This window comes from Hordeum vulgare, chromosome 2H (assembly GCF_904849725.1).
Source record: "Hordeum vulgare subsp. vulgare chromosome 2H, MorexV3_pseudomolecules_assembly, whole genome shotgun sequence".
Lineage (NCBI taxonomy): Eukaryota > Viridiplantae > Streptophyta > Magnoliopsida > Poales > Poaceae > Hordeum > Hordeum vulgare.
In genome coordinates, this window is record NC_058519.1 from 21,954,154 (window position 1) to 21,974,248 (window position 20,095).

Here is a 20,095-nt window from a genome sequence, read left to right on the forward strand (position 1 = left end):
CAGTCCATGACAAATCTTGGAGTTGTGCCGAGCGCACTAAATCCAATTACTCTGTTATGTGACAACACTGGTGCCATTGCCTTAGCAAAGGAACCAAGGTTTCACAAGAAGACCACACACATCAAACGACGCTTCAACCTCATCTGCGACTACGTCGAAGAAGAGGACGTGAATATTTGCAAAGTGCACACGGATCTGAATGTAGCAGACTCGCTGACTAAACCTCTTCCACGGGTAAAACATGATCAACACTAAAACTATATGGGTGTTCGATTTATTACAATGTAAATTGCATGGCGATGTGAGGACTAGATTATTGACTCTAGTGAATGTGGGAGACTGTTCGAAATATGCCCTAGAGGCAATGATAAATAGTTATTATTATATTTCCTCTTTAAAGAAATATATACATGTGTGGATACATAGACAAAACAATGTCCCTAGCAAGCCTCTAGTTGGCTAGCCAGTTGATCAAGGATAATCAAAGTTTTCTGACTATGTGCAAAGTGTTGTTGCTTGATAACTCGATCACATCATTAGGAGAATCATGTGATGGACTAGACCCAAACTATGAGCGTAGCATATTGATCGTATCATTTTATTGCTATTGTTTTCTGCGTGTCAACTATTTGTTCCTATGACCATGAGATCATATAACTCACTAGCACCAGAGGAATACCTTGTGTGCATCAAACGTCACAATGTAAATGGGTGACTATAAAGGTGTTCTATGATGTCTACTACGCAACCTTCTCCTTGTAGATGTTGTTGGGCCTCCAAGTGCACAGGGTTGTAGGACAGTAGCAATTTTCTCTCAAGTGGTTGACCTAAGGTTTATCAATCCGCGGGAGGCGTAGGATGAAGATGGTCTCTCTCAACCAACCCTGCAACCAAATAACAAAGAGTCTCTTGTGTCCCCAACACACCTAATACAATGGTAAGTTGTATAGGTGCACTAGTTCGGCGAAGAGATGGTGATACAAGTGCAATATGGATGGTAGATATAGGTTTTTGTAATTTGAAATTACAAAAACAGCAAGGTAACAAATGGTAAAAGTGAGCACGAACGGTATTGCAATGCATGGAAACAAGCCCTAGGGTTCATACTTTCACTAGTGAAGTTCTCTCAACAATGATAACATAATTGGATCATATAACTAGCCCTCAACATGCAACAAAGAGTCACTCCAAAGTCACTAATATCGGGGAACAAACGAAGAGATTATTGTTGGGTACGAAACCACCACAAAGTTATTCTTTCTGATCGATCTATTCAAGAGTTTGTACTAGAATAACACCTTAAGATACATATCAACCAAGACCCTAATGTATCATATTAGGGTCTTGGTTGATATGTATCTTAAGGTGTTATTCTAGTACGAACTCTATGATAGATCGATCAGAAAGACAATAATCTCTTCGTTTGTTCCCCGCTATTAGTGACTTTGGAGTGACTCTTTGTTTCATGTTGAGGGCTAGTTATATGATCCAATTATGTTATCATTGTTGAGAGAACTTCACTAGTGAAAGTATGAACCCTAGGCCTTGTTTCCACGCATTGCAATACCGTTCGTGCTCACTTTTGTTATTTGTTACCTTATAGTTTTTGTAATTTCAGATTACAAAAACCTATATCTACCATCCTTATTGCACTTGTTTCACCATCTCTTCGCCGAACTAGTGCACCTGTACAACTTACCATTGTATTGGGTGTGTTGGGGACACAAGAGACTCTTTGTTATTTGGTTGCAGGGTTGCTTGAGAGAGACCATCTTCATCCTACGCCTCCTGCGGATTGATAATCCTTAGGTCACCCACTTGAGGGAAAATTGCTACTATCCTACGACCCTCTGTACTTGCAGACCCAACAACGTCTACAAGGAGAAGGTTGCGTAGTAGACATCAATTATACGATATGCATCACACAATCTCAGAATCATCTATTCAACCAACACATAGAACTTCAAAGAGTGCCCCAAAGTTTCTACCAGAGAGTCAAAACGTGTGCCAACCCCTGTGCATAGGTTCCCAATGTCACGAACCCGCAAGTTGATCACCAAAACATACATCAAGTACTCACATGAATCCATGTGTGCCAACCCATATGTATAGGTTCCCAATTGTCACAAACGCGCAAGTTGATCACAGCAGATAGACACGTGCAAGACATACATCAAGTGTTCTCAAAGACTCAATCCGATAAGATAACTCCAAAGGGGAAACTCAATTCATTACAAGAGGGAGAGGGGGAAGAACATCATAAGATCCAACTATAGTAGCAAAGCCCATGGTACATGGAGATCAAGACATCTCAAGAACACGAGAGAGAGAGAGATCAAACACATAGCAACTGGTACATACCCTCAGCCCCGAGGGAGAACTACTCCCTCCTTGTCATGGAGATCGCCGGGATGATGAAGATGGCCACCGGAGATGGATTCCCCCTCCGGCAGGGTGCCAGAACGGGCTCCAGATTGGTTTTTGGTGGCTACAGAGGCTTACGGCGGTGGAACTCCTGATTTAGGTTTCTTTCCGGGGGTTTCTGAATTTATAGGAATTTATGGCGGTGGAATTGCGTCAGTTGGGCCCACGAGGAGGTCACAAGCATGGTCGCCACCACCAGGGGGTGGCGGCGTCAGGGCTTGTGACTCCCTCGTGGCTCTTCTGGCCTTCTTCCAAAGCTTCAGGGGTCTCTTTTGGTCCAAAAAAATCATCGTAAAGTTTCATTCCATTTGGACTCCGTCTGAAAATGGGCCAAAAACACGGAAAAACAGAAACTGGCACTTGGCACTGAGTTAATAGGTTAGTCCCAAAAAAGAAATAAAATAGCGTATTCATGCATCTAAAACATCCAAAGTTGACAAGATAAAAGCATGGAACCATCAAAAATTATAGATACGTTGGAGACGTATCAAGCATCCCCAAGCTTAACTCCTGCTCGTCCTCGAGTAGGGAAGTGATAAAGAATGAATTTTTGATTATGCATGCTACCTAGCATAGTTGTCCTTTGTAACTTCTCTCACGTGACATGAATGTTCAGATCCATTAGATTCAAAACAATAGTTTGCTATTGATGTGGAGACAATAATACTTCAAGCAAACTAGCAAGGTAATCATGAAGTTTCAAAATAACAAGGCCAAAAAGAAAGTTATCCCTACAAAATCATATAGTCTGGCTATGCTCTATCATCCTTGCACAACGAATTTAAATCATGCACAACCTCGGTATTAGCCAGGTAATTGTTTTCACACCTTTACTTTCTCAAACTTTTTCAACTCTCACGCAATACATGAGCGTGAGCCATGGTCCTAGCACTATAAGTGGTGTGGAGTGTGGTGGAGGTTGCAAGACAAAAAAGGAGAAGATGATCACATTAACTAGGCATATCAATAAGCTGTGGAGATGCTCATCAATAGATATCAATGTGAATGAGTAGGGATTACCATACAAATGATGCACTAGAGATAAGAGTATGTGAAAGATCTTAAAGAAAACTAGTGGGTGTGCATCCAACTTGCTTGCTCACGAAGACCTAAGGCAATTTTGAGGAAGCCTATCATTGGAATATACAAGCCAAGTTATATAATGAAAATTTCCCACTAGCTATATGGTGGTGACAAAATGAGAGACTCTCAATCATGAAGATCATGGTGCTTAATAAGCACAAGTGTGGAAGGATAGTAGCATTCTCCCTTCTCTCTTTTTCTCTCATTTTTTTGTGGGCTCTTTGGCCTCTTTTTTTTCTTTTTTTTGGTGGGCATCTTTTGCCTATTTTTGTAAATGGGCTTCGTTGGCCTCTTTTATTTCCTCACATGGGACAATGCTCCATCAATGATGATCATCACACTTTCAACTCAAAACTTAGAGCAACGATGACTCTATATGGAATGCCTTCGGTAGTGTACCGTGAAAATGATCTAGCATGGCATAGACATTAATGGAAACATCATGCTAGCTATCTTACGATCATGCAATGGCAATGTAGAAGTGGTGGCACATGTCATGGTGGTAGTTGCATGACAATATATCTCGGAATGACTTTGAAAAAGTCATAGAAGGTAGGTATGGTGGCTCTTTTGAGGGAGGCTAATGGTGGGTTTTGTGCACCGGCGAAAGTTGCACGGCACTAAGAAAATAGTGATGGTGGAAGGTGAAAGTGCATCTAAACCATGGACTCAACATTAGTCATGAAGAACTCATATACTTGTTGCAAAAGTTTTATTTGTAATCAAAACAAAGCATTCAACACATACTCCTAGGGGAAGGGTTGGTAGGTATAAACCATCGCGCGATCCCGACCGCCACGCAAAGGATGACAATCAAAAGACTAATCATTCCAGACTTCATCACATAGCGGTTCACCATACGTGCATGCTACGGGAATCACTAACTTCAACACAAGTATTTCTAGATCCACAACACCTTACTAGCATGACTTCAAAATTACCATAACCACAACTCAAAACTAATTGAGATGAATCAAACTTCTCTAACTATTCAATGCACATGAAGGTGGAAGTTTTCGTATCCCTTTGGATAACTACCCCTTTTGAGACCACTTTCAAAGCATAGATCAACTACCAAGCCATGCACCGCTGGGCTCTAAAAGATATAAGTGAAGCACATAGAGCAAAATCAACTAGCTCTAAAGATATAAGTGAAACACATGTGAGCTGAATTGCCTAACTCAAAGGATATAAGTGAAGCTTGACAAAATCACGATGAGTGCATGTCTCTCTCTCTAGGTGTGCAGCAAGGAAGATTGTGACACAAAAAAATTAAAAGACTCCTACGATACAAGACGCTCCAAGAAAACACATAACATGTGGTGAATAAAAATATAGCTCCAAGTAACATTACCGTTGGATTGAAGACGAAAGAGGGGATGCCTTCCCGGGGCATCCCCAAGCTTAGGCTTTTTAGGCATCCTTGAATCTTTTGGGGTGCCTTGGGCATCCCCAAGCTTGATCTCTTGCCACTCTTTATCTCTTTGTCCATAAGAACTTCACCCAAAACTTGAAAACTTCACAACACGAAACTTAAACAGAAACTCGTGATAACATTAGTATGAGAAAGCAATTCACCACTTCCTTAGGTACTGTAGCAAACTTAAATTCTACTTATGTTGGTGTTGGGTTGCTGTATTTTCACATTTCCATGGCTAGTACCCTCCGATACTATCCACAGTTTCATCAAAATAAGCAACCAACACAACAAAAACAGAATCTGTTAACAGCAGACCAGTCTGTAGCAATTTGTATATTTAGTATACTTATGGTACATCAAAAATTCTGAAGCGTTACGAAAGTCTGCAGAATTTGCGTAGCAATCAGCACCAAAAAGAATCAACTCAAAAGCTCTTACAGAAAAAAAATGAAAATTCTTTTCGTGAGCAGAAAGTTTCTGTTTTTTCCAGCATGACTAAACGATCATCCCCAAGACGAATCATAACGGTTTTGCTTGGCACAAAAGCAAAAAGAAACACAAAAAACACAACCATAACAGAATTATTATGGTGTGGAGAAAACAAAACAGGAAGCAAAAAGCAAAGAAAAATTTATTCATTGGGTTGCCTCTCAACAAGCGCTATCGTTTAACGCCCTTAGCTAGGCATTGATTTCAATGATGCTTACATAAAAGGTAAGGATTGAAACACAACGAGAGCATCATGGAGCAAATGGCTAGCACATTTAAGTCTAACCCACTTCCTATGCATAGGGATTTTGTGATCAAACAATTTATTGGAGCAAGAATCAACTAGCATAGGAAGGCAAAACAAGCTAGCTTCAAAAATGTCAACATATGGAGAGGAAGCTTGATACTATTGCAATAAGTAGAAGCATATGATCCTCTCTCATAGTAATTTTCAGTAGCATCATGAATGAATTCAACAATATAACCAGCACTTAAAGCATTCTTTTCATGATCTATAAGCATAGAAATTTTACTACTCTCCACATAAGGAAATCTATTCTCAAGAATAATAGTGGGAGTATCGTAAAAGACTTGAGCACTACAAATTGCGTCCACAATGAAAAAGCAAGGTTTAGCAAAGGGGTTTTCGAAAGTATGACAAGTTTTATCATCCCTCTTCTTCAAAGCATAAGTATCCTCACAATAATCATCATAGATAGGGGGCACGCTTTCATCAAAATGACTTTGATCATTCAAAGTGGAAGAGATAAAAAGATCATCATTATCAAATATAGCATCCCCAAGCTTGTGGCTTTGCATATCATTAGCATCATGGGTATTCAAAGAATTCGTGCTAACAACATTGCAATCATGCTCATCATTCACATATTCTATGCCAAGCATTCTATGTAATTCTTCTTTCAGCACTTGAGCACAATTTTCCTTCCCATCATGCTCACGAAAGACATTGAAAAGATGGAGCATATGAGGCATCCTCAATTCCATTTTTTGTAGTTTTCTAGCGAAAGAACAAGAAACAAAAAGATTCGATTGCAAGATCTAAAGATATACCTTCAAGCGCTAACCTCCCCGGCAACGGCGCCAGAAAAGAGCTTGATGTCTACTACGCAACCTTCTCCTTGTAGACGTTGTTGGGCCTCCAAGTGCAGAGGGTTGTAGGACAGTAGCACTTTTCCCTCAAGTGGGTGACCTAAGGTTTATCAATCCGTGGGAGGCGTAGGATGAAGATGGTCTCTCTCAAGCAACCCTGCAACCAAATAACAAAGAGTCTCTTCTGTCCCTAACACACCTAATACAATGGTAAGTTGTATATGTGCACTAGTTCGGTGAAGAGATGGTGATACAAGTGAAATATGGATGGTAGATATAGGTTTTTGTAATCTGAAATTACAAAAACAGCAAGGTAACAAATGGTAAAAGTGAGCACGAACGGTATTGCAATGCGTGGAAACAAGGTCTAGGGTTCATACTTTCACTAGTGAAGTTCTCTCAACAATGATAACATAATTGGATCATATAACTAGCCCTCAACATGCAACAAAGAGTCACTCCAAAGTCACTAATAGCTGGAAGTTATTCTTTCTGATCGATCTATTCAAGAGCTCGTACTAGAATAACACCTTAAGATACATATCAACCAAGACCCTAATGTCACCTAGATACTCCATTGTCACCTGAAGTATCCGTGGGCATGATTATACGATATGCATCACACAATCTCAGAATCATCTATTCAACCAACACATAGAACTTCAAAGATTGCCCCAAAGTTTCTACCAGAGAGTCAAAACGTGTGCCAACCCCTGTGCATAGGTTCCCAATGTCACGAACCCGCAAGTTGATCACCAAAACATACATCAAGTACTCACATGAATCCACGTGTGCCAACACATATGTATAGGTTCCCAATTGTCACAAACCCGCAAGTTGATCACAGTAGATAGACATGTGCAAGACATACATCAAGTGTTCTCAAAGACTCAATCCGATAAGATAACTCCAAAGGGGAAAGTCAATTCATTACAAGAGGGAGAGAGGGAAGAACATCATAAGATCCAACTATAGTAGCAAAGCCCATGGTACATCGAGATCAAGACATCTCAAGAACATGAGAGAGAGAGAGAGATTAAACACATAACAAATGGTACATACCCTCAGCCCCGAGGGAGAACTACTCCCTCCTCGTCATGGAGATCGCCGGGATGATGAAGATGGCCACCGGAGATGGATTCCCCCTGCGGCAGGGTGCCAGAACGGGCTCCAGATTAGTTTTTGGTGGCTATAGAGGCTTGCGGCTGCGGAACTCCCGATTTAGGTTTCTTTCTGGGGGTTTCTGAATTTATAGGAATTTATGGCGGTGGAATTGCGTCAGTTGGGCCCACGAGGAGGTCACAAGCCTGGTCGCCACCACCGGGGGGGGGTGGCGGCGTCAGGGCTGGTGACTCCCTCATGGCTCTTCTAGCCTTCTTCCAAAGCTTCGGGGGTCTCTTTTGGTCCAAAAAAATCATTGTAAAGTTTCATTCCATTTGGACTCCGTCTGAAAATGGGGCCAAGAACACGGAAAAAATAGAAACTGGCACTTGGCACTGAGTTAATAGGTTAGTCCCAAAAAAGATATAAAATAGCATATTCATGCATATAAAACATCCAAAGTTGACAAGATAATAGCATGGAACCATCAAAAATTATAGATACGTTGGAGACGTATCCTTCTACAGGTATCTCTGAAGGTGTCCATTGAGTTAGTATGGATCAAGACTCGGATTTGTCACTCCGTGTGACGGAGAGGTATCTCGGGGCCCACTCGGTAATACAACATCACACACAAGCCTTTCAAGCAATGTGACTAAGTGTGAGTCACACGATCTTGTAGTACGGAACAAGTAAAGAGACTTGCCGGTAACGAGATTGAAATAGGTATGCGGATACCGACGATCGAATCTCGGGCAAGTAACATATCGAAGGACAAAGGGAATGACATACGGGATTATATTAATCCTTGACACTGAGGTTCAACCGATAAGATCTTCGGAGAATATGTCGGATCCAATATGGGCATCCAGGTCCCGCTATTGGATATTGACCGAGGAGTACCTCGGGGCATGTCTACATAGTTCTCGAACCCGCAAGGTCTGCACACTTAAGGTTTGGCGATGTTTTAATATAGTTGAGTTATATGTGTGGTTACCGAATGTTTTTAGGAGTCCCGGATGAGTTCACGAACATCACGAGGGTTTCCGGAATGGTCCAGAAACGAAGATTCATATGTAGGATGGTTTCATTTGGTTACCGGAAAGTTTTGGGAAATTCCGGCAGTGTACCGGGAGTGACGAATGGGTTCCGGGAGTTCACCGGGAGGGGACCACCCACCCGGGAGTGAGCCCAAGGCCATAGGGTGGCGCCACAAGTCCCTAGTGGGCTGGTGGAGTCAGCCCAAGGGGCCCATGGCCCCACATAAGAAAATACCAAAGAAAAAGAAAAGGAAAAAGGAAAAAGGGGAGGTGGGAAGGAAGGAGTGGACTCCTTCCCCCAAACTGAATTGGGGTGGGAGTCCACCTCCCCCTTGGCCGGCGCACCCTTGAGGACTTGGCCCTCAAGGCAAGCCTCCTCCCCCTCCATCCTATATATAGTGGTCTTTTAGGGCTGATTTGAGACAACTTTTGCCACGTGCAACTCAACCCTAAATCACATAGTTCCACCTCTAGATCGGATTTTTGCGGAGCTCGGGCGGAGCCCTGCACCAAAGTATCAGCGGAAATATGCAAAGGATTCCCCCGTGGCCTTGGAGCCTTGCGTTGGTGTTCCCTCGAAGCGGAAAGGGTGATGTAGCACAGCGGCCGTAAGTATTTCCCTCAGTTTTGAGAACCAAAGTATCGATCCGGTGAAGGAGTATCACATCTACCTGCACAAACACAAAAAAGCTTGCTCCCAACGCTATGAAGGGGTTTTCAATCCCTTATAGATTGTTTGCCAAGTGAGAACTGAAAGCAACAAAGTAACAAAGCAAAGTAAAAGCAAAAGTGGAAACGATAGGTGTGAATAGACCCGGGGGCCGTAGTGTTCACTAGTGGCTTCTCTCATGAAAGCAAGTAGACGGTGGGTGAACAAATTACTGTCGAGCAATTGATAGAACCGCGCAAAGTCGTGACGTCATCTATGGCAATGATTATATCAATAGGCATCACGTCCAAAACAAGTAGACCAATACTTTCTGCATCTACTACTATTACTCCACACGTCGACCGCTATCCAGCATGCATCTAGTGTATTAAGTCCAAAGGAACAGAGTAACGCCTTAAGCAAGATGACATGATGTAGATGGACAATCTCATACCTACAAAAAAGCCCATATTGTTACCCTTGATGGCAACAACACGATGCGTGCCTTGCTTCCATTTCTGTCACTGGGAAAGGTCACCACACGGTATGAACCCAAAACCAAGCACTTCTCCCATTGCAAGAATCATAGATCTAGTTGGCCAAACAAAACCCAAGACTCGGAGAAACTTACAAGGATATCAAATCATGCATATACGAAATCAGCAAAGACTCAAATATATATCATAGATAATCTGATCACAAATCCACAATTCATCAGATCTCGACAAACACACCGCGAAAGAGGATTAGATCGGATAGATCTCCATGAAGATCATGGAGAACTTTGTACTGAAGATCCAAGAGAGAGAAGAAGCCATCTAGCTACTAACTACGGACCCGTAGGTCTGAAGTGAACTACTCACGAGTCATTGGAGGGGCGATGATGTTGATGTAGAAGCCCTCCAACTCCAAAGTCCCCTCCGGTAGGGCACCGGGAAGGGTCTCCACATGAGATCTCGCGGAAACGGAAGCTTGCGGCGGCGGAAAAGTGTTTTCATGGATTCCCTGATTTTTTCTGTATTTTAGGGAATATATAGGCGAAGGAGCTAGGTCAGGGGGGCGCCAGGGAGGCCACAAGCCTGCTAGCCGCCGCCCCCACCCTGGTGGCGGCTACAGGGCTTGTGGGCCCCCTGTAGCTCTCCTGCCTTGGCCCTCAAGCCCCCTGATCTTCTTCCGTTCGGGAAAATTTTATTTCGGGGATTTTATTCCGTTTGGACTCCATTCCAAAATCAGATCCGAAAAGAGCCAAAAACACAGAAAAAACAGGAACTAACACTTGGCACTGAATTAATAAGTTAGTCCCAAAAAAGATATAAAAGGTACATAAAACATCCAAAGATGACAAGATAACAGCATGAAACCATCAAAAATTATAGATACGTTTGAGACGTATCACGCCTCCGGTCACGGGTACGACGAATCCCTATCGTCTGTTAGCTGAGGATTCATTCATTGGAGAGCGCCACTTTGGATTCAGTCGATTTCCCGTTACGCCACGTCTCGAATTTCCTATCTTTGATGGCGATGGACCTAGGGCGTGGCGTCTAAAATGTGAGGCTTATTTTCGAGTCTGCACATTTCGTCGAGATACGTGGGTGAGCTGTGCCACGATGTACTTCATCGAGGGCGCACTGTCTTGGCTACAGTCAACCAAGGCGCACTTGTTGTAGCCAGATTGGGGTGCGTTTGCACATGCAGTCTGCACACAGTTCGGGAGAGAGGAATTTCAGTCCCTGCTTTGGCAGCTTAACTGTTTGCAGCACATGGGGAGATTGACTGAATATGCGGAGAAACTCACTCAGCATATGCACAGTCTTGTGGCTCATCACGAGTGGTGGTAGCCGTCTTACTTTATCATGCAATTTATTAATGGATTACAAAAAGATGTTCGAGCTGCAGTAGTACTACACCGCCCCAAATCTCACGATATTGTCGTCGATCTTGCTTGTTTACAAGAAGAAGTCTTGGACACAACGCGATCGGAGGACAAGTGAGAGGATCGCCGATACTTGGCACCAACATTATTTCGAGGAGTGCCGAACACTACCCTGCCACTACTACCACCACCCGCAGCAGCATTGGCAGCCAAGCCGACCGGGCCAATGGAGGGGCGGAGTGCAGATCGGCGTGCGCTGGATGCGGCGCACCCCCAACCAGCGGAGGACAAAGTTGGTTGATACGTCTCCAACGTATCTATAATTTTTGATGGTTCCATGCTATTATCTTGTCAAACTTTGGATGTTTTGTATGCATTTTATATCTTTTTTGGGACTAACTTATTAACTCAGTGCCAAGTGTCAGTTCCTGTTTTTTTCGTGTTTTTGACCTTTTTCAGAGGAGAATATCAAACGGAGTCCAAACGGAATAAAACCACCGAAAAGATTTTTTCCGGAACATTATATACACAGGGAGCTTGAGAACCAAGGCAAAGGGTCCTGGGGGAGGCCACAAGCCCCCTAGCCGCGGCCTGGGGGGCGCGCCTAGCAGACTTGTGCCCCCCTCCCCGTGGCTCCTTTGCCCTACTTATTCCGCCTATAAATCCCCTAAAAATCAGAAACCACGGGAGAGAGCCACGAAAATACTTTTCTGCCGCCGCAAGCTTCTGTCTCCACAAGATCCCATCTGGGGCACGTTCTGGTGCCCTGCCGGAGGGGGGATCCGGACACGGAGGGCTTCTTCATCAACACCTTTGCCTGTCCGATGATGCATGAGTAGTTCACCACAGACCTTCGGGTCCATAGCTAGTAGCTAGATGGCTTCTTTTGCGGTGTGTTTGTCGAGATCCGATGAATTGTGGATTTATGATCAGATTATCTATGAATCTTATTTGAGTTTCTTCTGATCTCTTATATGCATGATTTGATATCCTTGTAATTCTCTTCGAGTTATGGGTTTCGTTTGGCCAACTTGATCTATAATTCTTGCAATGGGAGAAGTGCTTGGTTTTGGGTTCATACCGTGCGGTGACCTCACCTAGTGACAGAAGGAGTAGTGAGGCACGCATCGTGTTGTTGCCATCAAGGGTAAAAAGATGGGGTTTATATCTATTGCATGAATTCATCCCTCTACATCATGTCATCTTGCTTAAGGCGTTACTTTGTTTGTTATGAACTCAATACACTAGATGCATGCTGGATAGCGGTCGATGTGTGGAGTAATAGTTGTAGATGCAAAAAGTATCGGTCTACTTGTCTCGGACGTGATGCCTATATGTATGATCATTGCCTTAGATATCGTCATGACTTTGCGCGGTTCTATCAATTGCTCGACAGTAATTCGTTCACCCACCGTAATATTTGCTATCATGAGAGAAGCCTCTTGTGAACACTATGGCCCCAGGGTCTACTTCACATTATATTTTCAGCCATTGTCGTGCGTATAAGCCTGACAGTAGATGCGTACGGTACGAAAAGGATGGGCAGAGCCTTAGCTACGGCGAGGTTGTATGAGTTCAGGCCCCTCTGCGGTGGAGTTAATAGCCCTACGTCTCAGTGCTCTGGGAGCTTGTTGTCGAGTGGAATGTGGAATACAAATGAGTTGCTAACCCCTGCACCAGAGGGGGAGGGTGGCTTATATAGAGTGCGTTGTCCTCCACAACGGTTCCGGTACAGGGGTGGAGTAGTGGCGATTGAATGCGTACGTTACCGGTAACGTACGTCCTAAATGCTAATAAATGCACAGGGAAACGTACGACCGTTTCCCTCCAGGGGGGTTACGATGTCCCGAGTGGCAGCCAGTCGGTTAGTTGGATGTTCTCCGAATGCTAGTCTCCCACTGGATGGTCGAGGACCCGTTGCCGACTGGATGATGGGAACTCCTTAATTCAGTCGGAACTAACTAAGGGTCTTGTCCCTTATGAGGGGTAGTCCTTGGGTAGGACTTATAGGGCAGGCCTTTGACCCTACCCTAGGACTATAACCCCATCATTAGTCCCCGAATGGATTGGGGTTGGAACGACGAAGCGGTGCTTGAAGTTTGGATCCGACTGGAACGGATGCGACTTTGGCGTTGTCTGCCTCGATCCATTTTATCTTCTCTGACCAACGATCCGAGTGGAAATCTTTGTGGAATAAACTGTCGAAAACCGAGTGCTCCCAGGGTATCTCTTGACGTGACCAGTCAACTGACAGTAGTGGATTTTCCGGGATCCTCAAATTTCGGTTTCCGCGCGCTCAGCGGGGATGACGCCAGCGCGCTCGAGTAGCGCCTGACGCCACGATTCTCGCGCCTTCAACTTCTCCACTGATATCGCCGCGGTTGGTCGGGGGATAAGGTTTCGGGGCCACCTGCCAGCGGCCCAGTCGGAACCTTATTTAAATCCGAGCGGCAAGGGTTTTTCGTTACGCCCGTCGGATCTTTTGCCTTTGCTTCGTCCTCCTCGCCGTCTCCAGCGCACCTAATCTTGCCTCTGCTTCGTCCTCCTCGCCGCCTCCAGCGCACCTAACTTCTCCACTCCTCCTTCCCCTCTGCGGATTCGCAACTTCCGCCATGAGCAAGGGTCAGACCAGCAAGATGGAGGCGAGGAAGAAGAAGGGGAAGGCGGCGGCTCCTGCTCAGCGGCGGCAGTGGCCGTTGCCGGCGGGGTGGATTCAAGGCGACTTCCTCCCCTCCACGGTGACGGAGGGGGATCTGCTGTAGCTGGTGAAGACGGGATGATCGTGCACAAGTCTTGGAGGCTACCGCCGGAGAATGAGGTCGAGTCGGCACCCCGGGAGGGGGAGCGCGTCCTGTTGCTCAGCCATGTCTATCGAGGTTTCTCTCTGCCCCCGCATCCTTTCTTCAAGGGCATTATGAACCACTTCGGGGCACAGCTTCACCACTTTCCTCCGAATGCTATTGCCCATCTTTCCGCTTTCATAGTTATGTGCGAGTGCTTCATCGGCTGCCCCCCCCATTGGGGGTTATTCAAACATATATTCTCTGCTAGATCTCAAACAATCAAACGACTCAGCCAGTTGGATGATAAAACGCATCTTCTCCAACTCTACGGAGGCTTAGGTTTCCAGAAAAAGAGTCGGAGTAGTTATCCTGCTCTTCAGCTGAGTGGGTCGGTTAGGAACTGGCAGTCGACGTGGTTCTACTGCCAAGACGTTGCCTGCCCGAACGCCTCGACAGGGTTGCCTCCTTTTAACTTAGATCGTCCCGCTCCGCCTAAGCAGCTCGCGCTCACGAAGGCGGAGAAGATCGACATCCAGCCCCTGGTTGACGCACTCGTACACGTCGTCAGAAGGGGAGTCACCGGCATGGATTTGCTGGAGACTTTCCTTGGTCGGCGCATACAACCACTGCAGGCTTGCGACCACGCCATGTGGCATTACGCGGGGCCCGAATACTCCACTCGGACCAACGTCTTGAGCGTGACCGAGGAGAAGGTGGCGTCGTGGGTGCTCCAGATCACAGGCGCCTGTGAGAACCCCAGAGGGTCTCGGCGAGTTAGGGCTTTCAGCGCGGAGAATCCTCCTCCAAACTAGGTGAATACCATTTGTCGAGTGCACGTATCTGTTTTAGTTTTATCGCTTTCTTGAATCTCTGCTTGTCGTTTGATGTCGCCGACTGTTTTTCACGCAGAAGTGGACCAACTGGTTTTCTCCTGTCTCGAACGGGAACCCGGACGAGGAGGAGGAAGAAGGCAGCCAGGAGGGCAGTGTGGAGAGCGGCGAGTATGTCTCCGACAGTGGGGAGACGGAGGAGGAGTCTGGTGAAGAAGAGGAGGATGACGAGGAGCAGGACTCGCCGCCTCCACTGCCAGAGCACCGGACCAAGCGCCGACATGAACCTGCGGTTCCTTCGGCCCCTCCGGCATCCTCGAGTGCTCCGCCTGCTGCTCCTGTGGTTCCGAGTGCTCAGAGCACCAAGAGGGCCAGGGACGCTGCTGTCGAGCCCGTGGGTCAGCCTTCCAAGGCGGCCAAACCGAGTGGGTCTAAATCTCGGAAGGCTTTGCCGCGGATAAGGGTCGTCGTTCCTGTCACCTCTACGTAAGTGCTCTGTTCCTCCAACTTCTATGATATTCGGTTGAACTCCTGTTTGAAGGTCGAATGAATTTCACTCGACAGGGTTGCACCTCTGCCACCTCTCCGGCGCGCCAGGAGGATGATCCCATGGACGTGGACAACGTCGTCTCGTCCCAGCCTGGTGCGTTGTAGTGACTCCGAGAGTCTTATACTATCGCGACGCGAATTCTATCTTAAGTCTGGCCTCTTTCTTTTTCTGAGATCTCGTGACGTTCGGTCTATCAGGGGTGATTTGCGTGGACGAGGGTGACCAGGGGAGACCTGAGCAAGCCATGGAGCCTGTTCTCGAGGCTGCCCCTCCAGTCACTGCTCTCGCCGCAGACGTGCTGCCGACCGAGGCGATGCCGTCGACTGAAACGGCGCTGGTGGCTGATGAACCTACTGGAGCGGGTCTTGGGATGCCCCAGGAAACTTCCAACGATGCCAGGCTCGTCGAATGTCGAGTTCAACATCCAGCGTCTCCCGGAGGAGCAAGTGGGAGCAGCCAAGGGGGCCATGGTGCAGGCGGAGCTGATGGCGGGAGAAGCCAAGAGGGCATACGACTCCATCGCATCCCTGTACCAGCGGAGTTTGGAGCTGCGGGAAGATATCCGAGTAAGTGGGCTAGTAAGTATTTACTTTTCTCTTGTAACCCAGTGGGTGTTCTCGGATATCGGATGATTTTTTTGCAAGGGGTTCACTCTGAGTGAACCCAGTGGGTGTAGTCCCCGAGACTTCTGTCGAGTGCTTGCACCGGTAGTTGTCTTTATACATATTGTTTTTGCCTTGGTCAGATCTTGAAATAGTATGGTCGACTGCAAACAGTTGTGGCAGTCGGGGTGCACTTACTGTAAGAGTCCCCGAGAGTAATTTTACTCAGGTCGGGTAGTATTAGCCTCGTAGGCGTGGGTGGTAACATGTATCTCAATAGGGCGGGCCTGCTTGAGTTGCATGCCAGTGGGGTCACTCTCAGTGAACCCACTGGGTGTAGTCCCCGAGACCGTTGTCGACTGCTTGCGTCGGCAGGGGTCTGAAGAACTTAGTCTTTTATTGTTGAATTATCTGATTGTCTCTTGGTGCTGGCTGGCAGAAAACTTGTGAAATGGGGACAACATATGAGACTCTGAGGGCGGAGAAGATTCAGTTTGCTGGTGAGCGGGATGCGGCACTGCTTGCAATGGATGGTATGAAGGTGGTTCTGGCGGAGCGAGAAAAGTCGTTGGAGGAGGCTCGTGAAGCGAACAAAGTGCTGACTGAGGAAGTTGAGAAGATGGGGAAACAAAGGACTGCTCTAATGGGACAAATGGACGTGCTGAACAAATGGTGCAGAGCGCAGGAGAAATACGTCAGTGACTGGGCTCGGCAGATGATGACGCGTATGGCTGGTAAGTCCTGCTTCTTCCGAGTGGTTGTGGTATGTGCGTCACACTCGGCGTTTATTGTTTGCTTGTCCTGTTGTTGCAGATTTTTGCATTGACGTTGAAGCTGAAGCAGCTGATGTGGAACGGTCGATTCGCGAGAACGTTCCACTTGGCGAGGACGCCAATCGAGATCTGCTCCGAGCGCACATCCGCGTGGGCAAAGTTGGCCCTTTCATCGGTCGACTGAGGGAAGTCGTCGGCCGGATCGACAAGGAGCTTTGGCCTGAGGATGAGTCGCGGCAGGAGATGGAAAACTTGCTAAGTCGACTGGAGGAGGTCCCCGACCGAGTGCAGTCATGGAAGAAATCTGCGGCTCGTTGTGGTGCAGATGTTGCTGTGTCCTTGGTCCGAGTTCATTGCAAGGAGGTGCGCGAGGAGAAGCTAAAAACGTTGAAGGTCGCCAACACGAAGAAACTTCAATTTGAAGACTTCATGGAAACCTTCCTTGAAAGTGCCACTCGCATCGCCGACGGAATCGACCTGGACACCTTCGTGGAGCCGTCCAGTCCTGGCGCCGATCCAGACGACGCGTAAGAAAACTTTATCCTCGGTATGCCGAGTGTTGATTTGTAAGAAACTTTGGCCACTGCTGTTGGTCGTCACATTCTTGTTTCGGTGTGGGTAAGCTTGATCCACACCGAGCCACTATCTTTGGTTGAACTTTGAATCAAATCTTTTGCTCTTCTGTTGCAATTTTGACTCGAGTTTTTTGTTTGGCGTTTCTTGGTGAAGCCAAAGGCAAACATTTGGAACATGTCAGTTGTCTTGACATCTGCATGAGCCTCATTGAGGGTCCAAGGAATTTCCGATTGGATATGTGTTGTCACGGAGTGGATCGGTAGGATCGCCGAGTGGATCGGTAGGGCGTACTCGGAGGTTGAAGAGTACTTGGGCGATGCGGGATCGCAGCTAGGTTGTCGAGTGCGACTGTCAGGTCGCACTCGGGGCGAGTTGGTACTGATGTAGTTGTCAGTTGTTTTGACATGCACATGAGCCTCAATAAGGGTCTGCAACTCATGTAGTTGTCAGTTATTTTGACATCCACATGAACCTCAATGAGGGTCTGCAACTCATGTAGATGTCAGTTGTTTTGACCTCCACATGAGCCTCAATGAGGGTCTGCAACTCATGTAGTTGTCAGTTGTTTTGACATCCACATGAGCCTCAATGAGGGTCTGCAACTCAAGTAGTTGTCAGTTGTTTTGACATCCACATGAGCCTCAATGAGGGTCTGCAACTCATGTAGTTGTCAGTTGATTACTCGAGTGTACCTGTAGGATACAGTCGAAGGCATGTGGGTGCTTAGGCGATTCTGCATCGCATCTAAGTCCCCGAGTGTGGCGTTGAGTGCACACTCGAAGAAAGTTAATACTTAGGCGATTCGTGATCGCAGCTAAGTCCCCGAGTCTGACGTTAAGTGCACACTCGAAGAAAGTTCATACTAAGGCGATTCGTGATCGCAACTAAGTCCCCGAGTGTGATGCTAAGTGCACACTCGGAGGAACTTCATACTTAGGCGATTCTGGATCGCAGCTAAGTCCCCGAGTGCGACGTCAAGTGCACACTCGGAGAAAGTTGATACTTAGGCGATTCTGGATCGCAGCTAAGTCCCCGAGTGTGACGTTAAGTGCACACTCGGAGAAAGTTCATACTTAGGCGATTCTGGATCGCAGCTAAGTCCCCGAGTGTGATGTTAAGTGCACACTCGGAGAAAGTTCATACTTAGGCGATTCTGGATCGCAGCTAAGTCCCCGAGTGTGACGTTAAGTGCACACTCGGAGAAAGTTCATACTTAGGCGATTTTGGATCGCAGCTAAGTCCCCGAGTGTGACGTTAAGTGCACACTCGGAGAAAGTTCATACTTAGGCGATTCTGGATCGCAGCTAAGTCCCCGAGTGTGACGTTAAGTGCACACTCGGAGAAAGTTCATACTTAGGCGATTCTGGATCGCAGCTAAGTCCCCGAGTGTGACGTTAAGTGCACACTCGGAGAAAGTTCATACTTAGGCGATTCTGGATCGCAGCTAAGTCCCCGAGTGTGACGTTAAGTGCACACTCGGAGAAAGTTCATACTTAGGCGATTCTGGATCGCAGCTAAGTCCCCGAGTGCGGCGTTAAGTGCACACTCGGAGAAAGTTCATACTTAGGCGATTCTGGATTGCAGCTAAGTCCTCGAGTGTGACGTTAAGTACACACTCGGAGAAAGTTTATACTTAGGCGATTCTGGATCGCAGCTAAGTTTTTTTTTGACCGGAGTCTGCGACCGCGGAAGAACTTTGAACCTGCAAAAAACTCAATCTGCTTTATATTATTTCACCAATACTTGTTCTTTACATTGCTTCAGTCGACGGTCACGTGTAGAAGCGCTTCAGGAGATCTCCGTTCCATGCTCGCGGCTTGTCTATCTCCCTGTCGACGTTGTAGAGTCTATATGCTCCATTGTTCAGCACCTTTGAGATGATGAAGGGTCCTTCCCAGGCAGGAGCCAACTTGTGAGGTCTTTTGCTGATCCACTCAGAGCACCAGGTCGCCTACTTGGAACGTACGACTCCTGACGTGTCGCGCGTGAAAACGCCGCAGATCTCGTTGATAAATGGTTGAGCGAGTCAGTGCCATCTCGCGCTCCTCCTCTAGAAGGTCCACTCCGTCTTGCCTTGCTTGTTCTGCTTCAGCTTCGGAGAAGAGTTCGACTCGTGGAGCATTGTGAAGTAAGTCACTCAGAAGGACTGCTTCTGCTTCGTAGATGAGGAAGAACGGTGAGCGCCCTATAGATCTGTTGGGGGTTGTGCGAAGACCCCAAAGCACTGAAGGTAGCTCGGCGACCCAAGCGCCAGCGGCATATCATATCTCTCGCAGGAGTCGGGGCTTCAAACCTTGCAAAATAAGTCCGTTCGCCCGCTCTGCTTGTCCATTGGACTGCGGGTGCGCGACGAAAGCAAAGTCCACTCGGATACCTTGGCTTGTACAGAAACCTTTGAATCTGTCCGAGTCAAAGTTTGTCCCGTTTGTCTGTGATTATGCTATGAGGTACACCGAATCTGGAGATGATATCCCTGACAAACTTGACGGCTGTTGAGGCGTCGAGCTTCTTGATGGGCTTGGCTTCGATCCATTTCGTGAACTTGTCGACTGCCACCAACAGATGTGTGTATCCACCTTGGCCTGTCCTGAATGGACCGACTGTATCTAATCCCCACACTGCAAACGGCCACACAAGAGGGATCGTCTTCAACGCAGACGTCGGCTTGTGGGACTTGTTGGAGTAGAACTGGCAACCCTCACATCGGTCAACCATATCTTTAGGCATCTCGTTTGCCTGCAGCCAGAAGAAACCAGCCCTGAATGCCTTGGCGACGATTGCTCTCGAAG